Below are 12,587 nucleotides of genomic sequence, written 5' to 3'. Positions count from 1 at the left end.
TATAAAGTTAATAGTAAACATTGGTTACTATTACTTATGTATTCTTTCTGTGTTTCATTAATTCATTAACAAATATCCTCTGAGCACCTATATTGTGCTAGATATTGTGCCAAAGTTCCAAAGACACAAAATTCATTTAGACCTGGTCTTTGCCCACAAGCTCTAATAGGGACAAGAAAATCAACGTTTCCTAGATGCCGTGATAGAGTAAACAGAGGGTTTTTGAAACCTAGGTGAGAGGCTCCTTATCTAGATAGTACTGAGTATGGGAGTAGAAAAGTTATAAAGAAGGCTTCTTGGAAGAGGTTATATTTAAATTGAATTTTGAGGATAACTAGGAGTTAACTAATTAAAGAATTGGTTTCCTGGGGAGTTGCATGTTTGTCTACAAGATGTAGTCTCAACTATTTTGATTAACCATTTGTTATTATCAGTATATACCCACTACAAAATCTACATCTTTATTTATATCACTGTTATCTGTCCTAGGTTCAACATTGTTAGAGCAGAAAGTTCACAAAATTGCTAGCGCCTCAGTCATTTTTTCGCAGCATCCCTAGACCAAAAGAAACACCTGAGAAGTCCACTAAATAGGTGAGATCCAAACAACTTAGTATTTATATCCTAGCAACTTACTAGGCGTATGAAAAAATATATGCAAATCAAAAAATTATATTTTAAATTTCATTCTTGAACAACCACACTTATAAATGAGATGTCTATGCCTGTTGGTTACTGCCCAGTTTCTCTAACCTTGGAATGAGACTGAATATCATCATTCTCATCCTGTTGCACATCGATACTCAGGCAGTTGAGCACATCAATACCTAGCTTGGCTAATTTTTTTATTTTTTGTAGAGACAGGGTCTCATTTTGTTGCCCAGGCTGGTCTTGAACTCCTGGGCTCAAAGATTTGAGTGATTTTTTAAAAATCAACGCAACCACAAAAAACACAGCCTTGCAAAGATATGACATCAATGAAAAAAAATGTACTGCAATACAAAGAGACGACATCAATGAAAAAAAATGTACCAAAATCTGATGTTGAAACCATGCACTACTTGGAGCCATTACATGTCTCACAAATGCCCATGATCACCGTTGCCCTTCCAAATTTAAAATATCCTGGAGTGCTCTTGGCGCGTGTGCTTTGGCACCCCAGGGTGCTGGCCACACAATTTGGGAACTTTGGCGCAGACAGATGCCTGATGATGCCCAAGTTTTCAGAGAGACAAAGAGAACAGGAAACAAATAGTAATCATGCAGGAAGAAGGTATGGATTCAATAAGGACTGGGCTTCACCAAGACTCATGCCTAATCATGTGTTAGGGCTTTTAATCCTCTAAGCAACCCTGTATGGAAGATATTATATCCCCAACTTAGCAAGGAGAAAGCTGAGGCTCAGAGATTAAGTTCCCAGCCTCACTCATGATTTCAGATCCATGATTCAAACCCAGGATGTCTGGCTTCTGTGGTCTTTCAAATAGATAGACTTAAAGAGAAGAAAATTGGAAGAAGAAAGTTTTGAATTAACTACCACAATAATAACACTCCTTGCAAAACAAGTTGTATTTCTTTGAATATTTATTTATATTTTCATTTAGGACCTGCCTTTCTCTGAATTTCTGCTAAAAAGAAAAAAGACAGGAGATGGAGAAAATGGGGAGGAATTTTAAAAAAGAAAATGGTGTAGGAAATATCTGCATTCTTTTATGATCAGTCACTAAAATTTATCTGGGAACAGAAGTCTATTTTTAACTGGCAACAAGACTGAAATAGATCATTTAAATACAGCAGACTGACTTCCTGACTTATTTGTTCATTATTTGTGATAATAGTGGAAACTTTGAGGAGACTTTGTTCTGCCACTGGACTTCATTTTCCATACAAAGACTAGGAGACAAATAAATCACCACACAGCTGGTTTGAAATCATGCTTCAGCAAATATCCTTCAAGAAGGGCATTGTGTTAGGTACTGGAGTAGGGGTGGGGGAATAGATGGGAGTGTCTTGCCAAAGATTTATCACATAAAGGTTAAAAGGGATATACATATATATGAATGTTCACAGTAGCTTTATTCATTATAACCCAAACTGGAAACAATCCATATATCCATCAACTGGAAAATAGATAAATGTGGTATGCCATACAATGGAATTCTACAAAGCAGTAGAAACCAAACTACTGATATATTCAACAACGAGGCTAAGTCTTTTAAAAAATCACATTCAGCGCATGAAGCCAGACACAAAAGAGTACATATTGTGTAATTTCATTTACATGAACTTCTAATGCAGGAAAAACTTACTGATGGTGATGGAAGTTAAATAGTGGGTATCACAAAAGAAGGGAGTCAGTGGACATTGACTAGAAAAGGGCCTGAGACAGCTTTCTGCAGTGATGGAAATGTTCTGTATCTTGATTTGGGTGGTGATGATAAGAGTGTATGCATTGGTAAAAATTCAGCAAGTTCTGTGCTTAAGTACATGATGCATTTACTATATGCATGTTTACCCAAAAAACGATTGGGGGGTGGAGATTCAGAACAAGAGATTTAAAAAGAAAAAAGGAGATAAAGCAGTTACAGTCTATTTCAGTGATAGCCAATAGAAATATAATATATTTGTGAGCATATAGCATACATAATTGCAATTTTTCTAGTAAACACATTTTAGAAAGTAAAAAAAAGGTAAAGTTGTATTTACTAACATATAAATTTAGTTAATAGTATTTTATATAGCAATATTTAAAAAATATTTAATAAAGTTCTGTTATCATGTTTTAGTATGCCTTTATTAAATATCTTTTTTTTTTTTAGATAAAGTATCATTTTGTCACCCAGGCTGGAGTGTAGTGGCAAGATCACAGCTCACTGCAACCTCAAACTCCTAGGCTCAAGCAACCGTCTCACTTTAGCCCCTTGGATAGCTAGGACTACAGATGTACCACCACATCTAGCTAATTTTTTTCTATTTTTTGTAGACAAGGGGTCTCACAATGTTGCCCAGGCTGGTCACGAACTCCTGGGCTTAAGCGATCCTCCTGCCTCGGGCTCCCAAAGTGCTGTGATTACAGGCGCGAATCACTGTACCCGGCCTAAATTTCATATCAATAATATATTATTTATACTTAATAGTATTTTATTGATATTCAAATAATATCATTTAAGCCTGTGATTAAAACAAAAAAATTATATAAAATATTTTACATATTAGTGCAAGTTTCTTGGGAAAACCCAGGTTCTGATATTAATGGCTTTGTAAATGTAATAAAGTCATCCATTACCTTCTCGGAGCTTCATTGTTTCAGTCTAAATAATGCAGATTCGTAATGATTGTTGGGAGAGATACTCTTCCATGAGTCTTGCATATGTTTTGCTAAGTATGCCAAGAATACAAGGCCCTGACTACTCATTACCTAGGCTATTTCTCTGGGTTATGTTTGCAGCGAGCAATCCTGAGGGATGAAATAATGTCTCCCTCCCAGACAGAGAACAGATTTGCTTACTGCTTTCTGTAAAATTGCAGAACCCCCAATTCAGTGTTTCTCTCCGTGAGATTTGGGAGGCAAAGTGCATGAGTTTATGCTACTTGCTGTGCTGTGAGTAAAAAGTCCTTTGTCCCTGACCCGGGAGTCTCAGGTCTTCTGCCAGCATCAGTGAAATAGTCATAGGCTAAGTTATTAGTTTGTAAACAGGGTTTAAAAAATCCTGTCACCCACCACCAAAGGCTATTTTTTTCTTTTCTTTTATGGTAATAATCAAATTGAATCTATTAAAAAGTGAAATGACTCCATAAATGTAGTAAATATATTTTTATACCAATATTAGTTGGCACCAATATTAAGGAAGTTAAGCTAGGAAGGCCAAATAAAGCTTCATACATTGCTACAGAAATTAATAAAGATGCAATATACTTGTCCAAGCAACATTTGCAATAAAATTATTTCTGTAAGTAAATATGCTTGTCCCAACAATGTTTGCAATAAAATCATTTTCTGTGAGTTAAATATTTGCTCATTGATTTCCAATGAAAGAAAGTCAAAGGTAGGTTCCCAATGAGTGCAATGCTTTGTTGAAGAAAGTGACTAGGAGTTAAAATTGAGAGTTGTGGAGTTTCTACCCCCTTGCCTATTGAAAAGACTTCCATCTCTGTACCACCAATGGCTTCAATTCTCCTAACATCCCACTATTCCCTCAAGGTGCAGAAGGACTTATTCATGTAACCCTTCAATTTGGAAATACCTTTGGGCCTCCTACCATTTTCAAGAATTTGAGCTAAGCTCTTATAAAGTATAATTCAAATCCAGAAGGAATTTAAATTCTTCTGTGGGAGAAAAATTTAACTCCAAATTTCCAACTCCAAAAATGTGTAAATCATAAATGCTAAATATAGGAATAGTCATCAACTGGTATGGTCCAAGCTGGGAGAGAGTACCCTTACATGGAAGATTCGAGAGAAGCTTCTTGATATGGGAGCAAAGGGGGTGAGTGGGACCATGGGGATGATTTCAGCAGGGAGAGGCAGAAAGGAAACCCCAGGAATGAGAAGTCTGGAGGCCGAGGGAGGAAATGCCAGGCAGAGCTCAGTAATCATGGCCACGCTAGTTCAGCTGCTTTCTGGGACCTATATGAGAGAGTTCTTGTTCGAATTTTTAAGCCCTAAAAAGGTTTTGTCACATGCATTTAATAAGGAAAATAAAACAATATACCACTTTTCCATGACAGTCAATGTCTTGTTTTCCATAAAAGCCAGGAGGAATAGAACATTTTTATGTGCAATTAATGACAGGAAAATTTGGTGCTTTGATGTTGCCAGGGTGTCCAGTGATGTTTTCCTGTCAAATGTATCAAAAACATGTCAGACGGTGGTAAGATAGACCGTGAAAACATTACTGCTACCCATTGTATTAACATGAGCTTTCTTGCCTAGTCTGCAAGGATCCACCCAACCAGTATTTTCAAAAATAAATTTTCCACCTTATGAAAGACCTGAAAAATTTTTTGTGACAAAAAGTTATTCATTAACTCCCATAAAATAAATTCCCATCCCAGATGTTTTGTTCCGAATGACACCTTTTCCATTTCATTTAGCAGAGTTTTCTTTTTTCTTTTCTTTTCTTTTTTTTTTTGAGTCGGAGTCTCACTCTGTCACCCAGGCTGGAGTGCAGTGGCATGATCTCAGCTCACCTCAACCTCTGCCTCCTGGTTCAAGAGATTCTCCTGCCCCACTCTCCCGAGTAGCTGGGACCACAGGCGCACACTACCATGCCTGGCTAATTTTTTTGTATTTTTAGTGGAGTCAGGGTTTCACCATGTTGGTCAGGCTGGTCTCAAAATCCTGACCTCAAGTGATCCACCCACCTTGGGCTCCCAAAGTACTGGTATTACAGGCATGAGCCACCGTGCCTGACCCATTTAGCAGAGTTTTCTGACAGGAAAAATGTACTGAAAAGTTTGTGTTGCAACTTTGGTTTCTATATGGTTTTCTATATTAGTTTATCTATTGCCCTGTAACAGATTATGTTCATGTTAATGGTTTAAAGCAACAACATATATTTATTGTCTCACAGATTTTGGTGGGCCAGAAGTTTGAGAGCAGTTTACCCAGATGGTTTTGGCTCAGGTTCTTTCATGAAGTCAGAATCAAGACGTCAGCCATGGGAAGGTGGATCATTCCCACGGTTGCTGGCAGGAGGCCTCACTGCCTTACCTCAAGGGTCTCTCCACAGGGCTATCATGATTGTCTTCCTGACATGGCAACCAACTTGCTCCAAAGTGAGTAATCCAAGAAATACCAAGGAGAAAGTCACAATATCTTTTATTACCCAATCTCAGAAGTCACACACCATCTTTTCCACCATAGTCTACTGTTGATATAGGTCAGTCCTGTTCAGTGTGGAAGAGAACTATGCTAGGACATAAAAAACTGGAGGCAAAGATGAGGACCATTTCGGAAGCTGACTATCACACTATCTTTAATTGTAATCCTTTTTTACATTATATTTTCATATAAGAGCATGAGGCAATGGTTAAAAGGAGTAAGTATTTTTTTTTTCAGGAACACATGCACTGTATCGAATACCATTGTAGAAAAGTATGTGAGTATAAACTGTTGCATAAATGGGCAGAATCAAGTGGGGAGGGCCAACAGCCCCAGGCAAGGTGCAAGGCCAGCAATGGATGGTGGAGTATATGGGCACAACTACTGGCCTTAGAGATCCTTTATTATCTGAGAAATTGCTTGGAAGATTATCCCTGAGCTAGTGGTGAAAATCATGATGAGTGCAGTGGCTACAAGGATGCCGAAGATCAGGACATAGATGTTCAGGCACTTTGCAGTGGACGCATAGTAGGGCCCCAGTCAGGTTGCCAACCATCTTCCTGTCCCTAGATTTCACAGAGTAGGTGAGTGCTATGAAGCTCAGGCAGCATCAGTTCAATGAAGAGCAAGTTGAACAGGGACCAGACAACATGGTCAGACATGGCAGTGTCACTGTGGTTGTGGATCACAGTGGATGTGGAGCAGAGCTATGGGGCGCTCTCAGCAGGGCCACTTTGTTCTCCTCAAAAGGAGTAAGTTTTAATTTTAAGTTTGAATCAGTGAAAATAGAAAATATTCAGAAAAACCTGAAATTACTGAGATTACTGACAGTCTGAACTGTGGTCATTGGTATTCCAGTCACCATTCTAATAAGCTGAAGTCCGTCCAGAATGTACAGGATATGCTTAGAGGTTTACTTATAATACAAATTTCCGTTATTATGGATATGTGAGTGAGCCTAAAGATTGGTATTTGTTATTTGAGAAAACTGAGTAATAATTTCCTGAAACCATTATTATTATTTCTTTTTTTTTTTTTTTTTTTTGAGACGGAGTCTTGCTCTGTTGCCCAGGCTGGAGTGCAGTGGTGTGATAGCTCACTGCAACCTCCGCTTCCTAGGTTCAAGCAATTCTCCTGCCTCAGCCTCCCGAGTAGCTGGGGTTACAGGCGCCTGCTACCACACATGGCGAATTTTTTTTTTTTTTTTAGTAGAGACAAGGTTTCACCATGTTGGCCAAGCTGGTCTCAAACTTCTGACCTCAAGCGATCCACCCACCTCGGCCTCCCAGAGTGCTGGGATTACAGGTGTGAGCCTCTATGTCTGGCCATGAAACCATTATATTTGAAATGACATTTAACAACCAATTTTACAAACTTTTAAAGAAAACTATGATCACTTTTTTCAGTTATAGAGAAGTCTGAGTGGAGTATTATAATTAAATGTACTAAAAAAATTAAACATGCTAATCATTAAAAATTGCATAAAACTTCAAAAGAGGTTATTGAATTACGTTAGGAAACTGAAGTTTACAAAAAAGAAGAAAAATTAGTGACACCCTAAAAGGTAGATATGTCCATATCCGCTTAGGTCAAAAGAGGCCGCCAATCATTTAAAGAATGTGTTCTTATAAAAGCGGCATAGTTAATGCACACATTCGAATATTCATTTTTTTAAAAAAGTCTTATGTAACCCAGTTCTTTTTCTTATATTTGGACGAATGCATGATTGTTATTGATTAGGCAATTGTTTATTTTATTTGTAATGGTGATGTCTGTGAAGATGCATGTTAGTAAATGATGAGACCCCCTACAAAAGTTCAATGCAATTGTCTAGACAAAGAATGGCAGCCTCCACAAAGATAAATGGCTACCTATTCTGCTTTCCACCTGATCCACACAAAGCACCAGTCATAAAAGGGAAAGTATATATTGAATATATACAAGCTTTTCTATTTTTATTAAGCAAACTCATAGATAGCATTTACTAAGAGCTGGGTACTGTACAATATAGGCTCATTTAATCCTCATAATAAACTTACGAGGTAGATACTATGAATATTCCCAATGGACAGATGGGGATATAGAGGCAAAGGGAGATTAAGTAACTTCTTCATGTTCACCCTGCTATTGAATGTCAAAGCTAAAATTTGAGTCCAAGTAATCCTGCCCCAAATCCTTTGTCTTAACTACAAAGCTATGCTCATTTAGGGGAGGAAACTACACAGTTTGGGTGGTGATATTCAAGATATACAGTTTAAGTCATCATTTGGAGATAAAAAAATGTAAACAGGTGAGGAGAGATGTATTTTATAGTCCCGAATCATTCAGAGCTCCTAGATGCATTTGTGCAACACAATTTGATCTGTGTATTAAAAAAAGTTTGCTAAGCACAGCAAACTGTCTGTGAGGCTGTTTTATTAGCTCCACCTTGGTTGATGCCTAGGCCAAAATAAATAAATAAATAAATAAGGACCTGTACTTACGAAGGCAAACGTTAGTTAAATATATGCAGAATATCTCTAGAAATCTATACTGTGGTTGGAAAATATAAACACATTTATCACATTTTGCATTGGCATTCTGGGAGAGGTGAAGTGAAAGACACTTCAGTATTTTATTTATATTTGTGGCCCCAGTGAAAATGTTGCTGTTTCCTGACAACTGAAATCAGTTCAGTTAATGAAAGATCACACAGCTGGCCGGGCCCACGGGCTCACACCTGTAATTCCAGGACTTTGAGAGGCCAAGGTAGGAGGTTAGCTTCAGGCCAGGAGTTCGTAGACCATCCTGGGCAACAAAGGGAAACCCTGTCTCTAAAAGTGAAATAGAAAAAGAAGATCACACAGCTTAAAAATATTGATGAGTGATAGAGGGAAATTCACAATTGTAATACTAGTGAAGCTGAAAATCTGTTAGGAAGAACCATTACATTCCTTTTTTAAAGAAAGAGCATCTAATGCCAAATAAATTATCACCTTCCTAAGTTATAAAAGAGAGATAACTATAACTAACTTAAATAATTAATTTAAGGAACATTCCAGAAGTTATTTGATAATCATATTTAGTCTGCTTCTTGGAATTTTGTAAGCATTTTACATATGTGTATTTTGTCATTTAATTCCTATGACAACCCTATGAGTTTCAATTATTATCATCATCCTTCTGTAGATGAATAAATTGAAGCACAGAGAATAAAAGCCATGTAATTAATTAGCTTAGGGAAAGGAGATTCAAAACTGTCAGTCCTTCGACTGTGCCCCTACCTACAGACCATTCTATACACTCAATTCCTGCTTTTCCCTTTTTGATGGTTTTCTCCGACAATGAAATTATGGCTGGGGAGTTAAGACCCGAGGGGCAACACTCAACAGAAAGGGGGTGTAGGAATTGAACTATAAGTTCTCCAGCTTACTTGCCTCTCTGTGAGACACTTCTAAGTATTCTACACTGTTCCAGAGGGCTTAAGTCCCAGTTGCCTCCTACAGTAAGTCATTCATTAACACCACCTTTCTTGTCTATCCTTCCTTGCAAGTCTCATTTCCCCACGCTCTCACCACCTGTCCAGAGATTATCTCCTGAATCAAGTACTTGCACCCGAATCCTTACATCTGGAAGAACCTAGGCTAAGACAAAATCCAATCAAGTCTGACCCCAGCACCCAGCCTCTGGATATCTAGGCTCTCTAAGAGCTGTTGTCACCATGGTCCCTCTGGGGAGGTACACACTCATTTTACTGCCTCAGGAAAAAACTTGACATTTGAAATTTGCCACTGAGACTATACTTTATCTTGTACCCTAGGGCCCTAAAAACTTGTATCCAGGAAAAGGAGACACAGCCCGGTACCCAAGACCCTTTCACAGGCTGGGCTAGTGCCTGCTTCTAGGCTACCCTAGTATGTATCACTATCCTCTCAACCGTAGTTGCTGCTCTGCCTCAGCCTCAGCTATTTGTTCCTGCTGAGTCCTCCTGGGGTCTACTGCAGCTCTATGATGACCAGCCTTGGTGGTCCTCAGCTGCCAAAGACCCAGCTCCAGAACAGGCCTGCTTCTCCCACTTCTCTGTCTCTGCACCATCTACACCTGCACCTTCTCAGGTGCAGTTGGCGCCACTGCATTTTTCATGCTAAGGAAACTTCAGTTCTGCCCACTATTGCTTTTGTATCATCAGGGCAAATGTCAACACAATGCAGATGGCAGATAATGTCTTAGTATTATTATGAAAATAATTTTGACTCATGTTGAAAACCACTGTACTGGAACATCTGTAGTGGGTTGAGTTACGGCCTCCCAAAAAGTACGTCTGTATCCTAGCCCCCAGAACCTGTGAATATGACATTACAGTATTTGGAAAAAGATCTTTGCAGATGTAATTAAGTCAAGGATCTCAAGATGACTTCTTCCTGGATTAGGGATGAGGTCCTTGGACCTCAAAGGTCTTAGAAGAGAAGGGGAGTAGATAGACACAGAGGGAAAAAAGCCATGTGAAGACAAAAGCAGAGATTGGTGATATGTCTACAAGCTAAAGAACACCAAGAATTGCTGGCAACTAGAAGCCAAGAGAGAGGCATGGAAGGGATTGTCCCTCAGAGCCTCCAGAAGGAACAAACCAACCCTGCTGCTCCCTTGATTTTGGACTTCTGGCCTCCAGAGCTGTGAGAGAATAGATTTCTGTTGTAAGCCAAATTCGTAACAATTTGTTATGGCAGCCCTAGGAAACTAATACTCCATCCAGCATGGTGCTTCCTCCTTTGACCACATCTCATGTCCCTGATTTCTGATTCCTTTTACTGTATCTACCCATGAGCCAAAAAATACAGCAAAACTTTTCCCCTCCAAAATAACAGCATATAAGATAACCTACAGATAGTCACAGATGTCCTTGTTTTCAATCATACTACATGTAAGCCGTATTAGTCCATTCTTTCATTGCTATAAAGAATTACCTGAGACTGGATAATTTATACAGAAAAGAGGTTTATTTGTCCCATGATTCCACAGGCTGTACAGGAAGCATGATGCTGTCATCCACTTGGCTTCTTGGGAGGCCTCAGGAAACTTACAGTCACGATGGAAGGAGAAGGGGGAGCAGTACTTCACATGGCCAGAGAGGGAGCAAGAGAGAGAGAGGGGAGGTGCTACACACTTTTATAAAAACCAGATCTCATGAGAACTCACAATCTCAAGGACAGCATCAAAGGGATGGTGCTAAACCATTTATGAGAAACTTGCCCCCATGATCCAGTCACCTCCCACCAGGCCCCACTTCCAACATTGGCGATTACAATTCTACATGAGATTTGGGTGGAGACACAGATCCAAATCACATAAGCCCTTATAGAAAGATGTTATTTTAGGCCAGTTGGCATATAGCACTGAAATATTCAATTAAAATGTAGATACACAGATGTCAATTTAGGTACCATCTTAGTAGGACCAACTCTTATGGGCAACCTCTCAGAGCATCAGCATATTTTATCATAATTATCTGACCCCCTACTCCACTGCCAGTGATTCTAGGGCAAGGTGTACCTAATTCATCTTTTTATCTTTAGAGCAGAGCACAGGGCTTGGTGTAAAGTGGATTTTCCATAAATTAGTTTAGGAAAGAGGCCAGAGGTCATATGATGCTTGCAGACCAAATGTAGCACACAAACATATATTATTGGGCTCATACAGTGTCATTGTTTCTTTTTGTTTATTTTGTTGTGTTTTTTCTTTTTTCTTTTTTCTTTTTTTTTTTTTTTTTGTGTTTTTAGTAGAGTCAGGGTTTTACCATGTTGGCCAGGCTGGTCTCAAACTCCTGACCTCATGATTTCACCCACTTTGGCCTCCCACAGTGCTGGGATTACAGGCGTGAGCCACCGCGCCTGGCCCATGTCATTGTTTTTTAAAATTAAAGTTAGTTGGTCGGGCGCGGTGGCTCACGCCTATAATCCCAGCACTTTGGGAGGCTGAGGCGGGCGGATCACAAAGTCAGGAGATCGTGACCACCCTGGCTAACACGGTGAAACCCCGTCTTTACCAAAAATACAAAAAATACAAAAAAATTAGCTGGGCGTGGTTGCAGGCACCTGTAGTCCCAGCTGCCCGGGAGGCTGAGGCAGGAGAATGGGGTGAACCCAGGAGGCGGAGCTTGCAGTGAGCGGAGATTGAGCCACTGCACTCCAGCCTGGGCGACTGAGCGAAACTCTGTCTCAAAAAAAAAAAAAAAAAAAAAATTAGAGTTAGTTTTCAATTTTTAAAATCCAGTGGAGCCCACATAGAAATTTGGAATCCTACTTTCTTTTGGAAAATGGGAAAGTCTTGCAATATTAAGCCCACTTTCCCGAAAGGCAACACTTAGCTTGAGTTGAGCAATGGTTTCACCCTCCAGAAGTGGCTTTGACCTTCCAATGCCTTTCAGTTTTCTGGAGCCTACCCTCTCATTGATGTTTCCAACTGAGCCCAAACATGAGCTGCCGCATTTACTTGACACCCCGGTTTGGGGAACAATATCATGGTATTCACAAGTCAGAGAAGCTTTAGTATCCTGTATTTCCTTACCATAGCATTTAGCATTCAGGCTAAGTGCACAAAGGCTGACTTTTCTTTTAGTTGTTTTTGTGTGTGTGCGTATCTGAAGTAGTTGATAGTGAAATCATTCTATCTTCTTTGGACTTTACTTTCCTAATATCTTACTCAGATCTTTGATAGTCAGTGAGACTCTCACTCCAAGAGTAGAAGTACAACCTTTCTCTTTTAAAGTATTGCAAAAGCCTCCTCAA

Source organism: Symphalangus syndactylus, chromosome 1 (genome assembly GCF_028878055.3).
Source record: "Symphalangus syndactylus isolate Jambi chromosome 1, NHGRI_mSymSyn1-v2.1_pri, whole genome shotgun sequence".
NCBI classification, from domain to species: domain Eukaryota; kingdom Metazoa; phylum Chordata; class Mammalia; order Primates; family Hylobatidae; genus Symphalangus; species Symphalangus syndactylus.
The sequence above is the reverse complement of the archived record's forward strand: the minus strand, read 5'-3'. Positions refer to the sequence as shown.